The sequence below is a fragment of the Somniosus microcephalus genome, chromosome 5 (genome assembly GCF_052327205.1).
Source record: "Somniosus microcephalus isolate GS21.2 chromosome 5, FLI_Smic_1.0, whole genome shotgun sequence".
NCBI lineage: Eukaryota > Metazoa > Chordata > Chondrichthyes > Squaliformes > Somniosidae > Somniosus > Somniosus microcephalus.
Genome location: NC_140991.1, coordinates 162,458,591 through 162,483,581, shown reverse-complemented (window position 1 = coordinate 162,483,581; position 24,991 = coordinate 162,458,591). Strand labels below are relative to the sequence as shown.

At 45.3% G+C, this 24,991-nt stretch overlaps 1 protein-coding gene across 1 annotated transcript in view; it reads left to right on the top strand.

Moving 5' to 3' along the window:
* The window catches only part of dgkb (diacylglycerol kinase, beta), a 1,409,408-nt gene that overhangs the window by 289,332 nt on the left and 1,095,085 nt on the right, over positions 1 to 24,991 (top strand). The gene's annotated exons all lie outside the window — the stretch shown is intronic.

Sequence of the window (24,991 nt, the reverse complement as noted above, 5' to 3'; positions counted from 1 at the left end):
ACTGATTTTAAACTCCCTGTCAGGTGCTGTCCTTGAAGGGAATGTGGATTGGTTTTAGGGCTGCACCACAATGGCCCCAGTTCTTCCTTTTAAGCGTGGCTCCCTACTGCAAGTATGAGATTGGCGCACATACCATATTATCTAAACAATAGCTGACAGCTACAAGAGAGTTCAAGGCAATAATGCATTCTAGGATTGCATTATGGTGCAATATTATGAATTTGTCCTCCAGGCATGGAACTTTGTCCACTGGGAGTGTATTTTGGGAATTTGGGCACATATTCTCCACGATTACCCTTGTATTATCCTTGGCCCTATCCTGTTTCTTATCTACATGCTGCTCCACAGCGACATCATCCGAAAACATGACGTCACGTTCCACATGTGCGCTGAAGACACCCATCTCTACCTCACCACCACCTCTCTTGACCCTTCCACTGTCTTTAAATTGCCAGACTGCTTGTCCGACTGGATGAGGAGAAATTTTCTCCAAATAAATATCGGGAAGACTGAAGCCATTGTCTTCAGTCCCTGCCACAAACTCCGTTCCCTTGCCACCGACTCCATCCCTCTCCTTGCCAACTATCTGAGGCTGAACCAGACTGTTCGCAACCTCAGTGACGTATTTGACACAGAGATGAGCTTCCGAACAAATATCAGCACCATCATTAAGACCACATACTTCCACCTCCATAACATCGCCCAACTCTGCCCCTACCTCAGCTCATCTGCTGCTGAAACCCTCATCCATGCCTTTATTACCTCTAGACTTAACTATTCCAATGCACTCCTGTTTTGACTCCCATTTTCCACCCTCCATAAACTTAGGCTCATCCAAAACTCTGCTACCCATATCATAACTCGCACCAAGCCCTGTTCACCCATCACCCCTGTGCTCGCTGACCGACATGGGCTCCCGGTTGAGCAACGTGTTGGTTCTAAAATCCTTATCTTCTTCACCTGGATGGTAATCTGTTAGTGGGATGATGTCAGGAAGCACTTCTTCACACAAAGGGTAGTGTAAACCTGGAACTATTTAGCCCTTCCCCCACGCCCCACCCCCTCAAAAAAAAAGCAGTTGAGGCTAGGTCAATTGAAAATTTCAAAACTGAGCTTGGTAAATTTCTTGTTAGGTAAGGGTATTAAGGGATACCTAACCAAGGCTGGTAAATGGAGCTAAGGTACAGATCAACTATGATGTAATTGGATGGCAGAACAGGCTCGAGGAGCTGAATGGCCTACTTCTGTTTTTATGGATCCCCTCATTATAAAATCTGCCAATTTTAATTCCATTGATTTTTAATGAGTGGGTTCTTCAACAGATGGGCAATCCATTCTGCCAGATTATCACCCAGGTGGTGAAGACAAAAATATACCCCAGGGAGTCAAAACCAAATGTATTCTTCAGGTGAAGCAGGGTTAAATGGCAGGAGATAATTGGGTCATCATGCATAGACATAGTTCAGTTGCCATTTAGAAGTCAACCAATCTGTCCATATTTTTATATTATACTTTGATTTTATACAATTTATAGTTAAACAGGAAAACTTACCACAGTTTGAGAAACAGCGAAGTGGAGTTGGTTGTGACATAGAAGTTTCCCTTCAGTACAGGCTGAGTAGCTGGGAGAAACAAAACTGAAGCAGTACAGTGCCAACACCAGTGTGGGGGAGCATTTACGGCACAACAAGTTTATATAGGTAGGTTCTATTCTAAATGCAGACATAGGAATTTGTAATGCCAAAAAATGACAGAAAAGTGTTACAAAATGTGACAACAGGAAGTAACGTCTTGTAAACAGGAAGTGCGTGAAGAGGGAAAATATATTTGATATATATCCCTAATGTTGCCCACAGTGAGTTGAAGGATATACTGTTTTATAATAATAGGGATGTTATTAACAACATGTGATGGGCACAGTGTTATAGGAAGTAATTATGACGCTTAGATGAAGTATGCACTCTGCACTTCATACAGTGAATTACGTCTGGAATAGAGTGACTGTTGCTGTGTAGGCAAGTGCAGCAGCCATTCTAAATTGTTGGAATAAAATGTAAACAGCTGCTTGATCTTAATATTTCTGACTTTGGCTGGGAAATTCATGGCTTTGGCTACGGAAATTCCTCTGAACCAGAGCAGCTGCGAGACATTTCCTAGCCTTTGTTTATTTTTGCCTTTTGATTACTATTGATGCTGTAAGTCATGTGGAAAATGACTATACCTTCTGTGTGGTTAATCATGTGACCATTTCATTTCACATTGCCAGAAAGATAGCAACATATTTGGATTGGACTTTGTACTTGGGCTTTTCATATGTAAACCAGCAATGATTTAAATTGTTTGTTTTATAAACCTAAGTGTGTCCATCGTGTTGCCAACATTTTGTGTGGTCCCAGAATGGTAGATGTAAACATGTTTCCATAAACACAAGGTCACAGTGAAACATTAATGTTGCCACCTGGGTCAGCTTCCATTTTCTCACAATAAGAATCAATTAATCTAAAAAAAAATGCACAAAGGGAGTTGTCTGATGGAGAACTCTGGTGGCATCCTTCCCTTCCCTGCCTACTTATTTCTTAATTTTCTTGAAATTAATTAGCAGTGATTCATACAGCACTACAGGTATTGTCGTGACTTTACCTTCTCATTAATATCTGGCTTGAATAGTAATTCATTGCTCAGTTTTCTGTACAACGTCACTGCAACATGTCATCTTAGATTTGGTTAGGAGATAGTCTCAGCTGCTGTTTTCATTTCTATATTGCTCCACCACTTAAATAAAGGTTAAACTGTAGTAAATAGTTAAATGTAAAGTAAATAAAATGGCCAAATGTGGCAGTGTAACTGCTTTTATTTAGTCACCTGATTCATACTATTATTTCTTATGTTTTTGATGAGAAAGATTCTGTCAAAAAAATACACTGATTGCTGTCCATACAACAATCTTCTCTGCTTCCTTCCCAACTCCTAACTTCGAATTATTGGAAGCGCCTACCAACAAACTCAATATTCCAATATTAGGCTTTGTGTTTCTGCTCAGGAGGCTGACTGTAACTCAGTGATAAAAATTTTATAAAATCATTGCATAGCTCTGCATGAAGTATTCTGTTAATGTACTCTAAACCCAAAAGAAAAAAAATTACAAAGAGAGGAGTCATTTCTTCCAATGCTGACGCGTGCGCCTATAATAAGGGTAATTTTAATGAGCCTCTGAAATACAAAAGCATGTATGTCTTCAGGGGAAAATCATCATGACCTATACAGAATATATTTTTGGCTTGTAATGTTTCACTCTGAGCTGATCTTTATTTTCATTGATACCGGTGTATTGTATCGGAAGCTTCTTAGTGTGAGATGTATATGTCTCATCCATGCCGTTAAAATTAAATATAACTTTAAACCTTTATCTGTAACTTTTATCTTGATTCTTGTGTTGTTTCAGAATGAGCATTCAGCAAATTCAGATTAATTACAAGTGCTAGTTTAGTAAGACTTCCTGACAATCTGTTTCAAAACTATTAAAGCTAGATATACCACTAAGGCTCAATATATCACTAGGACTAGGTGTACTGCCAAGGGTAGATATACCGCTGTGGCTAAGTATACCACCACGTGTAGGTATACTGCTAAGGATAGATATACTGCTATAGTGGAATTGGGGTGGTAGTTCTGCTTGCCTCAAAAGCACGCCCTAACCCGGGCTAACTTCCTAGCGTTCCGAAGTACTTAAATAATTTTGGTGGGCTCTCAGGTCTCTGCTGAGGAGTCTCCCTGGAGGAGCAATGAAGATTGGCCTGAGGGCTGCTGCAGTGTGGGTAGCTGATTGCCTCTGCTAAAAAATGTCGTCAAAGTCTTTGCAATCAATGACGTCATCTTAAATTTCCAATCCCCCATTCTACTGCTGTAGAAACACTGGATGCCAGGGTCAAACAGACATCCCTGGCAACCTGCATTGCTGTGGCATGAATGACAGGAAAAGCATATTTTTGTCATTTGAACATCATTACAATACACCCGCCATATATGGGAGGATGTATTGCGTGTCACCCTTCACTTCTGATCAGACACAGGAGAGCTGTACAATTAGGTACAGAGACCTGGCACAATGGGTCCTCAACCTATTTCCCACTCTAATTCCACTAAAAAACAGCAGAGGGTGGCTAGAAAATACCAGCCCTAATGTTCATGGTTTGTTTGTTTCCATCCTTCCTCCTTCCTTCCTTTCTTCCTTCCTTTCTTCCTTCCTTCCTTCCTTTCTTTCTTTCTTTCTTTCTTTCTCTCTTTCTTTCTTTCTCTCTTTCTTTCTCTCTTCTTTCTTTTTCTTTCTTTTTTTCTTGTTCCAATATGCTTTTCTGAGGATACTAAATGCTCTTTTTTTAAATCATTTTTCTCTTGTTAAGGTTTAATCAGACTCCTGTAATAAATCAATGCAGACTATGTCCTGCTGAAGGCTATTTGAGGGAGCCTATAACATCTGGCAAATCTTTTCAAAGTTTATTGTATGATGAAAAATGGTGTCAAGACTATTTTTCTCTGTTTGCATTACCATATTTTAGGATAGTTAGACCAAACATTATCCTTTGGAGCACTTCGCATTTGGCACCTATCCCAACTGTGCAATATTGAATCAGTGCCACAGATGACATCATGTAGATATTATCACTATGGTAACAGTTAAAGTCGATGTTACCAGTTTCATGATTTCATTTTCTGATTTATTACTTTAACATTTTTTGTGTTTGTTTTTCTTTCCCTTCTTTACAATTTTTTTCCCCCACCATCATTTTTCTTTACATTTTCTGTGTTTTCTTAACATATATACCCTCGTTTCTTTCTGTTTCTTTGTTGGTTCTCTCTTGGTTTGACCCTCCCTTTACTACTTCACACTCCATCTGCTTTTTGTAAGTGTATTGGCAGCTCTGAGTGAGAGTACTCGACCCACAGTGCAGCTCAAGAGGCTGCATGGATGGGAAATCAGAGTAACCAAAAAAAGTGTCCAGAAATAGTTGAGGTAGAAAGAGGCAGCACAGGAACAGAAGCAAATTCCAATTTTATTGGGAGAATGGAAAATATCTAAAGTTTAGAAGAGTCTTAAATAATGGATTTAAAACTGCACTGTAAGTAGTATGTATTAGCACAGGGATCTTAAGAATTGTCAAGCATTTTATTTCTTATTTCTTAACTTCCTGCATAATAAATCAATGGTATAAAACTCTACAGAATAATACAGGTCTAGAACCAGATTGATCAAATATAAGATAGATTCATAACAATAGCAAAGAGAAGACTAAATAATGACCTGATTGAGGTCCTTTAAAGTTATGAAGGGGTTTGATAGGGTAGATGTAGAAAAGGTGTTTCCACTTGTGGGGGAGTTCAAAATTAGGGGCCATAATTATAAGATAGGCACTAATAAATCCAATAAGGAATTCAGGAGAAACATCTTTACTCCGAGAGTGGTGGAAATGTGGAACTCGCTATCACAAGGAGTAGTTGAGGCGAATAGCATAGATGCATTTAAGGGGAAGCTAGATAAGTACATGAGCGAGAATGTAATAGAAGGATATATTCACAGAATCACAGAAACCCCACAGTGAAGATAGAGGCCATTTCGGCCCATCGAGCCTGCACCGACACATATCCCACCCGATCCCTGTAACCCCTACACCAACACATATCCCACCCTATCCCCATAACCCCACGTATTTAATCCCCCTAACACTAAGGGTCAATTTATCATAGCCAATCAACCTAACCCGCACATCTTTGGACTGTGGGAGGAAACCGGAGCACCCGGAGGAAACCCACGCAAACACGGGGAGAATGTGCAAACTCCACACAGACAGTCGCCCGAGGCCGGATTCGAACCCGGGTCCCTGGCGCTGTGAGGCAACAGTGCTAACCACTATACCACCGTGCTGGGGTTAGATGAAGTAAGGTGGGGAGGAGGCTCGTGTGGAGCCTAAACACCGACATAGACCTGCTGTAAAATTCTATGTAATAATGAAAATAAAACCCTGACATGAATAAAACAAAATAAAATAAAGTTTACTTTTATAAGATTCCTGCAACTTCAAGATGTTTCTGTGCAAGGGGAGCGTACTAAGATCCAAGAGCTATTTAAAAGGCCTGACCTTGGTGCATGGTGACTTCTTCAGAGAAAGCACTAAAAGTGAGGGGGTCTTTATTTAATATATATGTTTTAGTTCCCATAGTTTTACATAATACTCACAAACCTACAATCAAAAGAATTTTAGTTGACAATTTTGATAAGCATTTGAAATGGTTAGTGTTTTTCTTTTGTGTTATTAGGGAGAGGCCAAGCCAAATTGGTTTGATTATCCTCAATAAAAATGTTGGAAACAGGACAAATGTGTAACATAAGAAGACAGAAATAGACAGAGACTATTTGGCCTAAGGGTATAATCATACTATAATTGTAACGTTGGTGTGAAATGGTTTCACTTCATACTGATGCTGCGATTATAGTGTAAATGCAGTCTGAATCCAGAGTCAGGCCCTGATCTGTCACTTCAATTTCATAGGGCTTCAAATTCAGGGACTAATTAGGGTGGAGCAGAAATGAATTTAGGAGCAAGTTAATTGAAAGATATTGGTGTATCCAAAAGGTAAATGTGACAAGGACAAAGACATGGCATCATAGAAATGTATTAGCTGAGCCATATGGACAATGAAGAGATAACAGAGAGAGTAGACAATGGTAATACAGTAGATGTAATCTATCTAGATCTTCAAAATCCTTCGATAAGGTACCCCATAAATAAACTGATGAACAAGGTCAGAAAATGCGGAGTCAGGGGACAAGTAGCAGAATGGATAGCTAGCTGGCATTAAGACAGAAAGCAGAGAGTAGGGGTAAAAGGTAACTATTCACATTGGCAGAAGGTGGGTAGTGGTGTTCCACAAGGATCTGTGCTGGGACCACTGTTGTTCACAATTTATATTAATGATTTAGACTTTGGAATCAAAAATACTATTTCTAAATTTGCAGATGACACCAAATTGGGGGGGATAGTCAATACTGAGGAGGACTGCAACAAATTACAGGAGGACATTAATAAACTTGTAGAATGGACATATAATTGGCAAATGAAGTTCAACACAGATAAATGTGAGGTTGTAGGAATGGTCAAATTCCTATCTAGAGATTGAGTTCGACGCAGGCAATCAACCAAAAAGGTTTTTAATGTCAAACTAACGAGTTTAAACAGATTGATGCAAGAGAACAATGAATACAGGTCTTAACAGGTTGGAGGCCCCACAAGGACTGCCTGGGCGGTCCCATGGATGGCGTCATGACGTCATCACGTTTTTCCTGCATTTGGGTGACCATGTGATTAGCAGCATGACATAATCACATTTGCCTGCACTCTTAAAGGGACCACGCACTGTACATGCAAACAGTATATACAATGGAACAGATTTAGTCTGTAGCTAACACATCGTTAAAGGGAATTATGTACAGTTGTTCAGAGTCCCTCAGTGGCTCTGCCACATGTGTCCCCCCAGAATTGTCTTTAACAGAAAAAGTCAAACGGTGAGGGGGTCTGACAAGCCTGTCAGAACGACTCCTGTATTCCCGAAGCGGAAGCTGTTGGACGGCGGGCGGTCTGGCGGGTGGTTGCACTTGTTCTGGCGTGACGACAGTGGCCGGCCAACCTCGTCTCGGTGGCTGTGCTGTCTTGACGGGACGGTCAAGGTCCAGGTGTGCTGGCTTCAAACGGTCGAACGAAATGTGGTCCGGTTTACCACCGACATCCACCTTGAAGGTTTTGTCTCCTGCCTCTAACACGCGGAAAGGACCAGTGTATGGAGCCTTGAGCGGATCCCGGTGAGCATCGTGGCGGATGAACACGTAGTCGGCTTGTTTCAGCTCCGCCGGAACGTGAGAGCCCTGAAACCCGTTATGCGATGTGGGAACTGGCGCGAAACATCTGGCTGCTTCCTGGTGACTGATAAGCTGGCGTGAGGCGGACCATGGCTCCGTTGGTGTTGGCAGGAAATCCCCTGGCACTCGCAGCGGCTGACCATAAACGAGCTCTGCTGCGGAAGAGTGAAGATCTTCCTTGGGGGCCGTGCGAAGGCCCAACATGACCCATGGCAGCAGCTTGTCTGCCCATCCAGCGTCTTGGAGGCTGGCCCTCAGTGCGGCCTTAAGCGATCTGTGAAAACGTTCGCACAGACCGTTCGCTTGTGGGTGGTAGGCTGTGGTGCGGTGTAACTTGACACCGAGTCATTGAGCCACTGCATTCCAGAGTTCAGAGGAAAACTGCGGTTCCCGGTCCGAAGAGATGTCAGCAGGCACTCCAAAACGGGCGACCCATGAAGAGATGAATGCCCTGGCCACGTCCGCCGAAGTAGTAGATGACAGGGGAACTGCCTCCGGCCATCTGGTGGTGCGATCTACTATGGTCAGGATGTGCGTAAAACCATGGGAAGGTGGAAGTGGTCCTACCAGGCCCACATTAACGTGGTCAAACCGTCGCTCAGGAACTGTAAAGGTGGCCAATGGAGCCTTGATGTGGCGCTGTACCTTGGCCTTTTGGCAGACCATGCAGGTATTGGCCCAGTCGCGGACATCTTTATGCATGCCCCACCAAACGAACTTAGACGACATTAGCTTCTGAGAAGCCTTCATTCCTGGGTGTGACAACCCATGTATGACGTCAAACACCTTGCGGTGCCAGGCGACCGGCACAATAGGGCGAGGGTCCCGAACGGGGACGTCACACAGCAATGTGGTACCAGCCGAATGGAACCTGACGTCGGCCAACTGGAGGCTAGTGGTGTTGGTGCGGTAAGCCTGCACTTCTGGGTCTGAGACTTGGTCTGCTGCCATGAGGGCGTAGTCGATGCCCAGCTGGACCGCAGCACGGTCGCACGGGAGAGGCAATCTGCCACCAGGTTGTCTTTACCGGCCACGTGCTGAATATCTGTGGTAAATTCAGAGATGTACGTCAGCTGACGTTGTTGTCGAGATGACCACGATTCGGCAGTCTTGGCCATGGCAAAAGTCAGTGGCTTATAGTCGACGAAAGCAGTGAAAGGACGTCCTTCCAACAAGAACCGGAAATGGCGGATGGCCAGAAAAAGGGCTAGTAACTCCCTGTCGAAAGTACTGTACGCCCGCTCATTACGCCACAGTTGACAGCTGAAGAATGCCAACGGCTGCCACGTCCCGTTTACCCACTGCTCCTGAACGGCGCCAATTGCGTAATCTGACGCGTCGGTGGTGAGGGCGATGGTGGCTCCTGGTAGCGGGTGCACCAGCATGGTCGCATTGGCTAAGACGCTCTTGGTGTCGGTGAATGCCCGGTCCATGTCAACCGTCCAGCTCACTGGATCCTTGCCAGACTTGCCCTTGAGGGCCTCGTACAGGGGCTGCATGAGCAGTGCTGCCTTAGGCACAAAATGGTGGTAGAAGTTCACCATGCCTAGGAATTCTTGCAGAGCCTTTATGTTCTACGGGCGTGGAAAGTGTGTCACCGCCTCCACCTTCGCCTGCAAAGGAACCGCTCACTCTGCGGTGGTGCGATGCCCTAGGAAATCGATTTGTTGCGGGCCAAACTGGCACTTAGCTGGGTTGATAATCAGGCCGTGTTGGCTGAGGCGTTGAAAAAGGGTGCGTAGATGGCAAAGATGCTCCTCTTTGGTGGGGCTGGCGATCAAAATGTCATCCAGATAGATGAAGATGAAGTTGAGGTCCCGCAGCACGGAATCCATCAGGCGTTGGAAAGCCTGGGCAGCATTCTTTAAGCCGAAAGGCATGCGCAGAAATTTGAAAAGGCCGAATGGGGTGATGACTGTGGTCTTCTGGACGTCCTGTGGGTGCACTGGGACCTGGTGGTAGCCCGGACGAGGTCGACCTTGGAGAAGAAATTGTTTCCAGCCAAATGGGCAGAGAAATCCTGAATGTGGGGGATCGGGTATCGATCAGGAGTGGTGGCGTCGTTTAGGCGCCGATAGTCGCCGCAGGGCCGCCATCCGCCGCCAGGTTTCGGAACGATGTGAAGAGGCGAAGACCAGGGACTATTCGACCTGCGAATAATCCCTAAGCGTTCCATTGTAGCGAACTCTGACTTCGCGACCGCTAGCTTGCCAGGTTCGAGGCGCCGGGCCCGCGCGTGGACCGGGGGGCCGGTGGTGGTGATGTGGTATTCCACACCATGCTTCGTGGCCGTGGAGGAGAACGTGGGCCTGGTCAGGTCTGGAAATTCACCTAGCAGGCGAGCAAACTCATTCGGAGTCGGGAAAGCGCAGGAGATGGTGCGCAACATGGTGTTACTACGTTGGCAAGGGATAGAGTGAAACGTGGCTGCGTTGATCAGCCGCCGGTTCCTTACATCGACCAGGAGGCCGTTGGCGCACAGGAAATCTGCACCGAGAATGGCTTGCGAAACTTTGGCCGTAACGAATTCCCAGAAAAACCGCTGGCCGCCGAAGCACACCTGGACCCGCCGTCTGCCGAAGGTCCGAATAGCTCCGCCATTAGCCGCTTCAAGGGGGAGGCTGTGCCTCCCAGCCTGTACATCAAGGGCTGACGCGGATAGAATGCTGCACTGCGCTCCGGTGTCGCACAGGAACCGACGACCGGAGAGGGTATCTGTGATGAAGAGCAGCTTGCCTGCATTGCCGATTGCCATCACGGCCGCGGGGCACCCGTTAGACCCGTTCTTCATTGGACGGAGTTGTTTTTTTTGAGAGAAGCTTCAGGGAGGGTGGCAACATCTCGCCTTCACGCCAAACCGCACATGGTAAAAGCACAGCCCCGCGGGCTGAGGAGCTGGGGCGGCATCTATGGGGGATGGGCGCCTCGTGGCAGCGCAGTACTGTTGCGTAACTGCGAATATTTTGTCTGCCTCGGCAGCGAGCGCTGCACAGTCTTCCACCTCGGATCTCGCCAAAGCTGCTTGCACTTGCTCCGGTAATTGGCTGAGGAATAACTCCCTGAAGAGAAAGCATTCCGGTTCGGAGCCGAGGAGTGTGAGCATTTGGCTCATCAGCTCGGAAGGTTTGGAGTCCCCGAGCCCAGGCATAGCGAGCAGCCGACGGGCGTGCTCTGATTTCGTGAGCCCGAAAACCTGTTGCAACCGTACCTTGAGGGTCTCATACTTGCTGTTAGTAGGGGGGTTCCCGAGAAGACTGATGATCCGCGAGGCGGTAGAGCTGTCGAGTGCGGAGACCACGTATAAGTATCGGGTCTGATCCTCAATGATGCCTCTCAGGGCGAACTGGGCTTCAACTTGGATGAACCACGAGGTCGCTTGTTGCTCCCAGAACTGCGGCAGCTTCAACGAAACGGCATTTGCCTCCATGCTGTGTTCCTTTTGCGAAATCCGTTTACAAAAGTCGGGGTCACCAATGTAGGAATGGTCAAATTCCTATCTAGAGATTGAGTTCGATGCAGGCAATCAATCAAAAAGGTTTTAATGTCAAACTAACGAGTTTAAACATTGATGCAAGAGAACTATGAATACAGGTCTTAACAGGTCGCAGGCCCCACGAGGACTGCCTGGGCGGTCCCGTGGATGGCATCATGATGTCATCATGTTTTTCCCGCATTTGGGTGACCACGTGATTAGCGGCATGATGTCATCGCATTTGCCCGTGCTCTTAAAGGGACCGCGCACTGTACATGCAAACAGTATATACAGTGGTACAGATTTAGTCTGTAGCTAACACATCGTTAAAGGGAATTATGTACAGTTGTTCAGAGTCCCTCAGTGGCTCTGCCACAAGGTATTGAAAAGTAGGGAAGTTATGCTAAACCTATATCGAATCTTGGTTAGACCACACTTAGAGTACTGTGTACAGTTCCTGTCGCCATATTATAAAAAGGATATAGAGGCTCTGGAGAGGGTGCAGAGAAGATTTACAAGGATGATACCAGAAATGCGAGGGTATACATATCAGGAAAGGATGAACAGGCTGGGTCTCTTTTCCCTTGAAAAAAGAAGGCTGAGGGGTGACCTAATAGAGGTCTTTAACATTATGAAAGGTTTTGATAGAGTGGATACAAAGAGAATGTATCCACTTGTGGGGAAGAGCAAAACTAGAGGCCATCAATATAAGATAGTCACCAAGAAATCCAATAGGGAATTCAGAAGAAGCTTCTTTACCCAAAGTGTGGTGAGAATGTGGAACTCGCTACCACAGGGTTGAAGCAAAAAGTACCGATGCATTTTAGGGGAGGCTGGACAAGCATATGAGGGAGAAGGGAATAGAGGGTTATGCTGATAGATTTAGATGAGGAAAGACGGGAGGAGGCTCGTGTGGAGCATAAATGCCGGCATGGACTGGTTGGGCCGAATGGCCTGTTTCTGTGCCATATATGCTATGTATGTAATCCTATGTACGTAATGTTCCCAGTTTCAATTCCTAGTCTGCACTGAGTTAGTTGATCTTGGCTGGGGTGGCAGCAGCAGAATTACAATTGTTCTTAGTGCCCTGGCTCAAGGAGGGGAAACTCAACCAGGCTTCACTAACCTGGTCACTAACCAGTGATTACAAGTGGAATGATACCCTCCCATGAACAAATAGCTTGTCATTCGCTGACCAGGCTCTCACATGAAGAATGGCCATTTGGGTGAGGGACAAAAGAGAGGAAAAGGGGAGAACGTTGGACAATAAAAACCCCTACTAAAACAAAGAAATATGAGGTCATTTACACAGAGGCGAGGTGCGAAAAGGTTCAGATATGTTTGCATATTTAATGTGGGTTAATTGTGACTGGTTGAGGTACTGTAACCTAGATAAAATAATCAGTGACATTAAACTGTATTATGACCTGAAACATGATAAATTATATAGAAATGAGTAGGGAATGGAGTAGTGTTTTGGAATTCTATGATAATGAGTAGGTTTAGGATGTAAAACATTATGATAATAAGCAGGTTTCTCTGTACATGAAACCCTAACTCCACAGAAATTGCCAGGCCTTGGTACTTAATGTTACATCCATTAATGCAATAATGTTTCAATTAATTCAGGTTGACTGAATAATTGTGCGTTATAAGTTGATTTCTAATGAGGGCACATTTAGTGAAAAGGTTTTGTATAGTTCTGATATCCTGTGGGTAATTATATTGTAATTATATAGTAAAAAGAAAGTAACCATTATCTGCTGGTGCTGTTAGTTGGACTTAATTAACAATTGGAGACACCTAATCATAAATCCTAATGAGTATGGCAGTTATTCAATGACTCTTAATCACACTGGGATACATGGCGAGAACACAAGCCATGAAGTGCAAGGTTTTCTTTGGAGGTAGCACACATTCTGTTGGGTTAAGTAAGCACAATTTCAAAACATGTACTTAGTCACCTTCTATAGCTTTATCAAACATTTGTGATATTGCTTTGAATAAGTGCCTCTTATACACCTGTTGAAAAAAACTGTTTGCCACTTGCCACAATATGACTCATGGTAGAAATTCCTTAAAATAACTATAGATGTAAATGTAAAATTGAATTTATATCCAATTTGCCATTTCCTCTTTTCTCCCTTGCCTCATCTGAGTAGCACGTAAGCCAGGAAGCAAGAGTCTGAACTTTAAGAAGCAGACGGGTGGCCTGGCTGTAGTCAGCGTTGATTGATGTGCCAGGTGCCCTGCATATCTAATTTTAACTTAGTTGGCAGCCAGGTCGTGCCAAAACTGTTAGCGACTAAAGCCTTTTAACATTGACATTTCAAATGAAATGAGTATGTCAGCATTGTAAAATTACAATCATCTTAGGTTCTGAAAATGGAATGAAAAGTGATCATAAGAAACAACAAAGAAATAGCAGTACAAATAGCAGAGCAGCTTCATTAGTGTACAACAACAGGAATTAGCACTTGTGTAGCGATCATCACAAAAAAGAATGTTAGAGAAGCTGAAAAACTCAGACCTGGCTGGATCTGCATCATAGTACTGGCATGACTTAGTACTCCCGGTGCAGAGCTTCACACAAAGGCAACGATTATTGGGAATTTGGGCAGAGAAGTCAACGGTTTTTCATCTATTAATATTAATAGTTAGAAAATCATGTGATGACCTCTGTGCCTGAACTCTCATCCATTCCTGTGCATGAAGCTTTGCGCCATCCATTAATTTGAATGGCGAGAAAATCTCAGGCTGGGAGTACACAATTTTGTTACGTGCACTCGCAGCATAATCCCAGGAGTGGGCCGGCCACAATCCTTGGCCCAAATTGTAAAATTTACTCCACTGTTTCTTTCATCCCAGAGCTCTTTGTGAGTGGAGGACTGGTAGTGTTTTACTCTGGAAATCTGTCTACTTTGGGATGAGACTGTCGCACCACAGCTCATTTATTAGCGAAGCCCCAAAAATCATTACTCTGCCGCCTGTATCACATAAGAGGGAGGACCTCAGGGGCCACAGTGGTCGGTCACTCTTGCACCAAATACCAGTGGAACAAAATAATAATATTTAATACTTTATGGGTCACAGAATTTCTTAATTCTTCCAACTTTAATTTCTTTCAGTCAAGATCATTTGCAGAATAGAGATTTATAATTATAGTTTGTGTGTTTGTTTGAATTAAATATTCAAATTAAAATCTTATTGTTGTTATTTGTTTTTAAATTACAAAAAGGGAATGGGAATGTGTAACCAGGGCTTTTTTGTGGTCATTTTTGTCAGAATCTTGATTCTGTATTTAGTAGCAGTCTTACAGTTTTAAAATAGATTGTCTTATTAAATCTGGTGGCCACGGCCTAGCACATGTCTTCAGTCTGTCTGTACTTGGCTCCACCTTCCCTCATTATCATTGATACAAAACTCTAGTTTCTGTAACTGATATCACAAAGATAAGTATGGATGAGACAGGCTGTGCAGCCTGTCCAGTTCACCAATGATGCTCTTCTTATAACATCTAATTGCCTCTTAAATGACTTCAGAGTTCTTGCCTTCACTGCACTACCCAGGGGACAATTCCAGATACTAATTATGTCAGGTAAGTATGACTATTGTGTTGTTGAAATAAAAACAAAAAATGCTGGAAGCACACAACATCTGTAGAGAAAAGATAGATTAACTCTTCGGTGCAAACCGTTCGCAAAATTTGGAAATAAATGATGCCCTAAGTGGGACTGAACAGAACAAGGGAGGGAGGGAGGGTAGAGAAAAAGAGGTAGGAGTCTGGGCCACAGGGAAAGAACAGGGGTGTGAAACTAATTGGATAGCTCTTTTAAAGAGCTGTCACAGACACGATGGGCCGAATGGCCTCTTTCTGTGCGCTATGAATCTGAGTTATGAATCAGGAATGCTGACTCCTGTCACAGAGGTTTTAACGATCAGCCATCAGGTTTTCTGAAAGCTGGAAAGAGGTGAAAACTGGTGAACGATATGTGATGATCATCTCACTGAGGCAATGAAGAGGAACAAAAGGGCATGAAAATAGGTAGATAAGGTGGTGAAAAGATATGGGAAAGATCGACTCAAACTTGATTACTTTATTCGTGCTAGATAGGCACCACCATTGCCAACCCTTCCACGTGTAGTTGCCAAGCAGCCGGTAGCAACCCTAAAGTGGACCTATTTAGGCCGGCTGTTGGGACGACCAAGCAAGACAATCGTATTTTCCTGATGGTCAGCCTCAGCAAATCAGGCTGGGCCTGTGAAACCCACACACCAGGAGCCAGCATCCTCGGGACCCTTCCAACACCAAGACATAAAATCAGCTAATAGTGAAAAGATATGGGGGAAATAAAAAAAAACCACGAGGACAGAAATATGAAGTGAAAACAGAAAAGGCTGGAAACGCACAGCAGGCTGCTCAGCATCTGAAAACAGGGGACAATACCCTGAGTAAAGACTCCACCCCCTCCAGACTGAGTTTTGACAAGGACCAACACCCATAATGTCAACCCGCTTCCCCTTCCCTTTAAATGTCTATGGACATTCCCAGCAGCTGCTATATCCTAGATATTGTTAAAGTCAATGGGACAAAAATGTCTCGGCTCTTTCAGCACACTCCTGCTGCAATTCCAGTGGGAGCATGCCAGAAAGGGCATGCTGCTGGCCTTTAAAGTGGTTGAGTTTCCAGCTGACCCCTACGGGGGGGGGAGGCAGGGGGTGGGGCGGCGGGAGAATGCCGGGGGTGGGCACTCCCAGTTTAGGTAGTTTCCACACATCTCTGGCATGCAGATGGACCTGGCATAGGCGCAGCAGTGCGGGCAGCCTGTGCTTCCAAAACGTCCAGGTCAGGATCACGGTAGGGCCTGTTGGAGCAGGAAGCTGATCCTGGGTTTGGGAGTAAGAACAGGCTGCAGCAGGCCACACTCACCCTCCTCCCTTGTCACACAAAAATTCCCCCACAAACATTTCCCAGAGTGTTTTTGGAACTGTTTCCAGTGGTCTCTTTAAAGACCACTGGTTAGGCCGCTCAACATGTGCTACAACTGGGCTGAGTGTGCAAAGTGCCCGCACTACCCATTTGTACATAAAAATGGCAAACTGGCTTAGAACCCTGATTGGCTTATTTAAACAGCTTTCTGACTGTTTTGGGCAGAAGTGCCAGGCGCTTATTTAAAGGCCTACCTAAAAATTGAATCAGGTGAGCTTTGGGCCGCAAAGGAGTGTCCAAGGTGCCCACCGTGTTTTTCCATTGCTGGTCGTCTGTATTTGAGGTGAGAACTGAGTGAGCAGCATTTGAAAATCACCCCTAATACTTCAAAAAATGCAGCACTGACTCAGAACTGCACTGAAATATCAGCCTAGATTATGTGATTATGTCCTGGAGTGGGCTTTGAATCCACAACTGTCTGATTCAGATGCAAAAATTTTGTCGTTGAGCAAACACATAAAAGAAGAAAATGGCAGTAATTCCACAGATTTGTTAAAATAAGGCTTACGGGTAGAGGGTCTGCACTTTTTTCTTAAGTTTGTGTTCATTACTTTTGAGTGTTCTAAAATAATGTATTGCTATATTTACATTTATTTGTGTCAGCCTTGGCTCAGTCAGATGTTTATGGGTTCAAAATCCACTCCACAGACTTGAGCACATAATTTAAGATGACACCTCAGTGCAGTACTGAGGGACTGCTGTACTGTCAGTAGTGCCATCTTTCAGATGAGCCAGTAAACCGAGGCCCTGACTGCTCCCTCAGGTGGATGTAAACGATCCCATGTCAGAGCAGAGGAGTTCTCCCAGTAACCTCAAGCAACAGCACGAAAAACAGATGATCTGATTATTCATCTTACTGTTGCTTGTGGGACCGTGCTGTGCACATTGGCTGCCATGTTTGCCTGCCTAATAATAGTGACTACATTTCAAAAGTACTTTATTTGCTGTGAAGTGCTTTGGTGTGAAACGTTATGTATAAATATAAGTATGCTCTCTTTCTTTCTTCCTTTCTTTCTTTCTCTCTTTCTTTCTTTTTTTCTTTTTCTTTGTTTTTTTCTTCCTTCCTTCCATCCTTCCACCCTTCCTTTCTTCATTTCCTTAATTTCTTTCCTTTGTTTCTTTCATTCTTTCCTTCCTTTCCATTTCAGTGTTTTATTGTTGGTGTGTGTGTTTATTTGCCTCTATTTCTTGAATTTTGCAGAAGTGCGATATCAGCATTGTGGTACATGACACATCTCTATATGTTTGAAAATATTCCTGCAGAGGTATTGTTCAGTGTATTCTTAGTTGCATTTGAAAGGATGGACTGGAGCCAATTGAAATGTCTGACTTTACAGAGTTTAGACTGAACATTGAATCGGATTTTGTGTCGAGGACTCCTATCCACTTGGAAAAAGGACAAAACTCAATTTTATAAGACTGGAGATGCTTTCTCTTTATTTATTTTGGCTAAATGTGAACTCAAGTCTTCGAACTGAAGAACGTTTTTCAAAACCACTGTGGCTCCCTTCATTCTGTGCTATCTTTCACATTGCCATTTACCATCCTTTATCACTTGGGGGGATAAAAACACCCTGATTCTAGTGATTAATCATCCCTTTTTTTAAAATTTAATTTCCATTTTTTTTCCTTCTCTTACTAGTTGTCTTTTAATACAAGTGTAATCCTGCACAGATATACTCTATATTGCTAATTTTCCTGTCTCTTCAGGTTAACTACACATCAGGTGGCTTGAACAGATGTTTATAAAGGAGCTTTTTCACACTTTTAATTGTGGTTACTGTTTAGGGATTCAAATGGATGAATTTGTTTTGAGACCAACGAGGCACATAAAAAAAGAGCTGGGGCCCTAATACACTTTCTTCTGTCACATTCCCACTGACTTTTTCCCCAATTCAAAGAACTAGGAAATTTACAAAAGCTTTTTATACCAATTCATCTGATTTAAAGGCCAAAAAACTTTCTGTGCTTGAGCAAATTGAGTTGTCACTCTGAAATTCAGAGTAAATAAGTCTTCCATTTCTTTATTCGATTACTTGCAGCTTGGCTGTAGAAATACAATAACCAAATGAGGAAAATGGCAAATTGTAAGGAAAAAATGCAGGAGATTGCAGGAGGACTTAGCTTTGTTTGCGGTTTGGTGGCAAAGACAGTTCAATGTGAAAAGGAGCACTGAAAGGAAGTACACCTTAAATGCAGGAGGACTTAGCTTTGTTTACAGTGTGGTAAATGCAGTTCAGTTTGAAAAAGAGCATTACTGGTAAGGTTAATAACAGAATGGAGAGCTCTGCAGATACATTGGACCGGATTTTCATGGGGAAGGCGGGTTAGGGGCGGGGGTGGGGGGTGGGGGGCAGGATCCAAGGCAGGCTGGAAACCAGGGAGAACGGCAGGGCCTGATTTGCATCTGAAGCCTCTGTTTGCCTCCCGTAGCCAGCCAGATGGAGAGGCTGGCTGACTCCAGGCAGGTAGGCCTGCGGCTCTGGGCTGCACATAGGAGAGAGGGAAGGATCGGGTGTGGACTGGTGCCAGCCTCTGGAGGATTGGGGGAGTGGAGGAAGATCGGGGCCTCCGGAGGATCGGGGGTGGGGTGGGGTAAGGAAGGAAGAGCGGGGCTGGTCACCAGAGGATCAGGGTCAGCCTCAGGATGATCGGGGGCTGGGTAAGGAAGATTGGGGCCAGGCTCAGGATGGTCGGCGTGGGGGGAGGGCGGGGTAAGGAAGATCAGGGCCAGGCTCAGGATGGTCGGGGTAAGGAAGATCAGGGCCAGGCTCAGGATGGTCGGGGTGGGGGGAGGGCGGGGTAAGGAAGATCAGGGCCAGGCTCAGGATGGTCGGGGTAAGGAAGATCAGGGCCAGGCTCAGGATGGTCGGGGTGGGGGGAGGGCGGGGTAAGGAAGATCAGGGCCAGGCTCAGGATGGTCGGGGTGGGGGGAGGGCGGGGTAAGGAAGATCAGGGCCAGGCTCAGGATGGTCGGGGTGGGGGGGAGGGCGGCCACTGGAGGATTGGGGCCAGGCTCAGAGTAATCGGGGCGGGGGGAGGTGGCGGCCACTGGAGGATCGGGGCCTGTCTCAGAGTGGTCGGGGGTGGGGGGAGGTGGCGGCCACTGGAGGATCGGGGCCTGTCTCAGAGTGGTCGGGGGCGGGGGGAGGTGGCGGCCACTGGAGGATTGGAGCCTGTCTCAGAGTGGTCGGGGGTGGGGGGAGGGATGGGGAAGAAAGATTGGGGCCTCAGGGTGATCAGGGGGTGGGGGTGGCGGGGGTAAGGAAGATCGTGGCTAGCCTCAGGATGATCGGGGTGGTTGGGGGGGGGGGGGGAGTTGTGATTCCGGGAAGGCAATTGGAGGTCTCGTGGAGGGATTCTCCAATCACGGGCTGGGTTAGGCAGGGATCCTGGAATCAGGAGGTAGGTGTAAAGGCACTTACCTCCTGGATGCAGCAGTCCTTGCCTTGCTGTAACTGCTGGGTTTTATGAAGTGTTTAGAACCTGACCAGCTACAGATAAAAACAAATTGGAGGTTAAAGAAGATGCTTCCAGCCTCATTAAAATATTGAAAATGATGTCCTGCCTCCTGGCAGCAGGTTGACTGCCCGCCCCCGTCATTGGAACAGGGAATGTTAAGGGGGATCTATTGGATGTTTTCAAGATTTTAACAGGTTTTGAAAGGGTAAATAGTTAAAGTGTCCACTGGCTGGCCAGTCATTAACAAGGAAGGGTATGGCATGAAAAAGTCACTAAAAGAATGTAGGGGCGGTTTGCTTGAGAGGTTCATCATTTTGTTGAGTGAATCTATTTTGCTGTTCAGCTTTTCATATTTGAAAGAGATGCTGTTTTGCAGGCAGGCTAAGTTGTCTTGGAACAGCCAGGAAGAACTAGTATCTAAAAACCTCCACATTGATCAAATCTAAATAAAGACTAAGGCCACGATTTTGCCGGCACTCAGCGGACCAGATTGGTGGCGGGTCAGCTGTGAAATTTTAAATGATTGACAGTGGGTCAGGAACCCGCTGTCAAAATGTGCACACCTGCATTTCCCGATGTCGGGTCAGCCAACGCTGAGCAGACCCAACAGGCAGCGGCGGGAGACCCAATTCAAATCATTAGTGGCCTGTTTTCAGCCACTTAACAAAGCTTTTTTTCCCAGCTTTTTAACTTTCACAGGTCTCCCGCCAGTTTCCTGCTGTGCCTAGACCTTGTCAGTGAAGCTGAGGTGGGAGGTCAGTGGCCATTGAATCAGCTGATGAGTTGACAGCTTCAAATGTCAACTCAAAGCTCCCAGCTGATTCAGATATCTTCCCTTAAGCACTAGCTTCTCTAAACTGCATTTCCACTACAGATTCAGGATGCTGCAAGTCTTTACACAAGTGTCCATGCAGTCTGACCTCATTAACTCTCCCACCATTGACAGATCGCTTCTGTCATTGTTGGTGTGAGTAAGGTTGTGCACGAGCAGGGTATGGAAGATCAGAGTGATGGGGATGTGATGAGTCGCATACCAGGATGAGGTTGAGTGTGGCATTGCAGTAACATTTCGTGATCTATTGAGATCTTTGAAAGGTTTTCACCACTGCAGCCTGGTCTTCCTGACCACATCCCTGCTTGTCCCCTCCTATGCAATGTGCAACCAGGCTGCGTTGGTATCCTGGGGAGGTCTCTTCCACCCATTAGAGGTGGAAGAGACCTCCCCATGCTGTGACTCTCTCCATAAGCATAAGGAGGGAGTCATGGGAGAGCCTGGGCACAGACTTGCACCTCTGTGCAGTGCTTGTCAGTGTTTGCAGTACCTCAATGCTGTAGAACACTAACAGCACAAATGCCAAAGTAAATTTGCGCATGGTCCCTTTAAGGAAACTAGCTGATGATGCGTCATAAATGCTGTCATCAGACTCACTTCCTTCAATTGGCTGGGAAACTTGCTGGGCGGGCTTAACAAGCCCAATCAGGGAAAAGTCAGGTCGGCGGCTGGAATGGAGCCAGCAGCGGGGCTGAGACCCACCACCGACATCACCTGCCATGGACCCGCCAAGGTAGGGAAAATTGCGGCCTAAGAGTAAATGAATCCGGCCTCTAAAAGGAGCTTGAGTTTATTCCCAAAGAATTTAATGAAAGCTAAAATAACTATCATGGACTCTACTACCAGCATGTTCTTTGACCAAATATACTTGCATAACTAACAAAGTTGCTTCCTACAAAAAAGTAATGGTTTACATAATAGTTTTTCAATCCAACCCCTACATGTACAGGAATAATGAACTGGAAAGGGATTCGTTCTACAATCCCTCATACCCAGCATGGAAGCTGTGCTCACAGGGAGCAAGGGTTAAAGATAGGTGTAAAACATTATAGCCCCAATTCTCCAATATGTGTAAGTGGGACTCCCTGCTGGTGGGTGAGTTCCCTTCAAATTTCCTTTCCACATTTCCAGGCTTTTGTATACTAATGGAACTGCAATTACTACTCCAGTCACAATGGATTTGACAAACGAGAACCAGGAAGAGGAAGAAAGTGCTGTCTGTGATGTCAAGTGGAATGCATAGTGTACAGTCAAATCCCACCCTCTACTGCACAGCAGGTCTCCCATACCAGGCACTGCTACTTAATAATGCTACTTGAGATGTGCCTAAGGGAGCTGAGGTTTGTGAGGGAGGCATTGACAGAGCTGTGCCATCTGCTTCAGGAAAGCCTCAATGTGTAACATCCATATGTCACTCTGTGTGACGTCACATTTTTGCACATTAGGCTTCTTCCTGGCTACAGTTTCAGCCAGTCTCTTGACCAAAGATATACCAGGAAGGCCACGGATGCATTATTCAGCAGGCCCAATAAGTGAATGGCTAACAGTAGCAATGTGATAGGACAACACTTTTACAGAACTGGTGGTTTTCCTGGAACTCAGAGAGTCATCGACTGTACCCTTGCTGCCATTCAGACCCATGTGTTCAGGTGTCCCTGGCAAGGCCGACATTTATTGCCCACCCCTAGTTGCTCTGTTAAGAGTCAACCACTTTGTTGTGGGAGTCACATATAGGGCAGACCTGGTAATGACGGTAGGTCTCCCTTCCTATAGGATATTAGTGAACCAGTGAGTTTTTAATGACAATCTGATAGCTCATAGTCACTTTTACTGATCCCAGTTTTCTATTTCCAGACTTTTTTTTAAAGAATTCAAATATCTCAAAAGGGATTTTTTAATCTCAGTGCAGACACGGTATACGACCACCAGCACAAGACCATGCATGTTAATTCCTGCTTCCATAGAAGCTCTCAATTCCTTAATTTTAAGGCAATAATCAGTGCCATCCTTATTTGAAGGGGAATGTAGATTGTAAAGATGTTTCCTGATAGCCAGGGTTTCCAGAATAATTGTCATCTGAAAAGTTCTCCATAAATTTGCCCTGAAAAGAACAGATTGGCAAAGCTATAGCAGATTACGGAAGTGAAAATGCCAATGAAATTAACAGCAGTACCAACAATGCAGCAAGGCAAACTGGTGCACTGGATACTATTTCCAGATGCCTCCCAAGGAGTATCTTAGCATTGCCAGTTCTTAAAAGGGTCAAATCACATCTGCAAAATAACATTGGCAGAAACATTGTCCCATATTTTCTAACTAATTTCTACAAATATATGTAAAGCATATTGTAAATTGTCTATCTTAATGGATGAAATTATGCTGTGGGATACAAGCATTTAAATGCTAATGCGTTCACCTGAAGTTGCTCTCCCACTATTTTAGTATGGTGTGGAGATGCCGGTGTTGGACTGGGGTGGACAAATGTAAGAAGTCACACAACACCAGGTTATAGTCCAACAGTTTTATTTGAAATCACAAGCTTTGGGAGCGCTGCTCCTTCGTCCCCCCCCTGACCCTGAACACGGGGGCCCCACAAGGATGTGTGCTGAGCCCCCTCCTCTACTCCCTCTTCACCCACGACTGTGTGGCTGTTCATGGTTCCAACACCATCACCAAGTTTGCGGATGATACCACGGTAGTAGGCCAGATCACCAACAACGATGAGTCAGCCTACAGGGAGGAGGTCCAGCATCTCGTGAAGTGGTGCGCCGATAACAACCTGGCCCTTAACATCAAGAAAACCAAAGAAATCATTGTGGACTTCAGGAAGTCTAAAGGCGGAAGTCACACCCCCATCCACATCAATGGGGCTGTGGTGGAAAGGGTGGACAGCTTTAAGTTCCTCGGATCCACATCACGGAAGACCTCTCCTGGTCCCTCAATACCTCCTCTCTGGTGAAGAAGGCCCAGCAGCGCCTATATTTCCTAAGGAGGCTGAAGGGATGTAACCTGTCACCCCTGATCCTCTCTAACTTTTACCACTGCACAATAGAGAGCATCCTGACGAACTGTATCACAGTATGGTATGGCAGCTGTAGCTACTATGACCGGAAAGCCCTGCAGCGGGTAGTCAAAACTGCCCAACGCATTACCGGCACCTGGCTACCGACCATAGAGCACATATACCAGAAACGCTGTTTACGGAGGTCACGGTCCATCATCAAAGACCCTACCCACCCCAGCCACAGTCTGTTCGCCCTCCTGCCATCTGGGAGACGCTACAGATGTATTCGCACCTGTACGACCAGATTTAGGAACAGCTTCTTTCCCAGGGCTGTCATCCTACTGAACTCCACAAATAAACTCTAAAGCCAACACATCTGCCAATGCACTTTATTATGGTTATGTTTATGTTAATGTATTACAAGCCAAATGTATGTTGAATGTTTAAATGTCTTAATCTAAATGTACACTCTCAGGAGCCGTAAGCCTACATTTCGTTGTACTGCACTTGTGCACTAACAATGACAATAAAAGTTGATTTGATTTGATTTGATTTGATTTGAGGTGAAGTGGAGAGATGCATAAAGACACAGCTGATATAGTCAGAGAATAATGCCAGATGATTACAGGTAATCTTTCTAACTGCCATTTATCACACCTCAGCAGATAGATAATCACAGCAATCAAAGGTGTGAATGGTGTTCAAACAGGTCAGTCAGGAAAACATTACATCAAAGAACAATGAAGTGGGGTCACAAGGGGTCTAATGTTGCAGATGCTGGGGTCTGTATGTAAAACAAAAAACAGACAAAAAAACATTTTTTTTGCTGGAAATCACAGCAGGTCCGGCCGCATCTGTGTAGAGAGAACAAGCCAACGACGACTCGAGTCTGGCTGACCCTACGTCAGGTGGGGTTACATGTAGCGTGACATAAACCCAAGATCCCGGCTGAGGCCATCCTCATGAGTGCGGAACTTGGCTATCAGTTTCTGCTCCACGATTTTGCGTTGTCATGTGTCTCGAAGGCCGCCTTGGAGAATGCTTACCCGGAGATCGGAGGCTGAATGTCCTTGACTGCTGAAGTGTTCCCCGACTGGGAGGGAACACTCCTGCCTGGCGATTGTTGCACGGTGTCCGTTCATCCGTTGTCACAGTGTCTGCATGGTCTCGCTGATGTACCATGCTCCGGGGCATCTTTTCCTGCAACGTATGAGGTAGACAACGTTGGCCGAGTCACATGAGTATGTACCATGTACCTGGTAGGTGGTGTCCTCACGTGTGATGATGGTATCTGTGTTGATGATCTGGCATGTCTTGCAGAG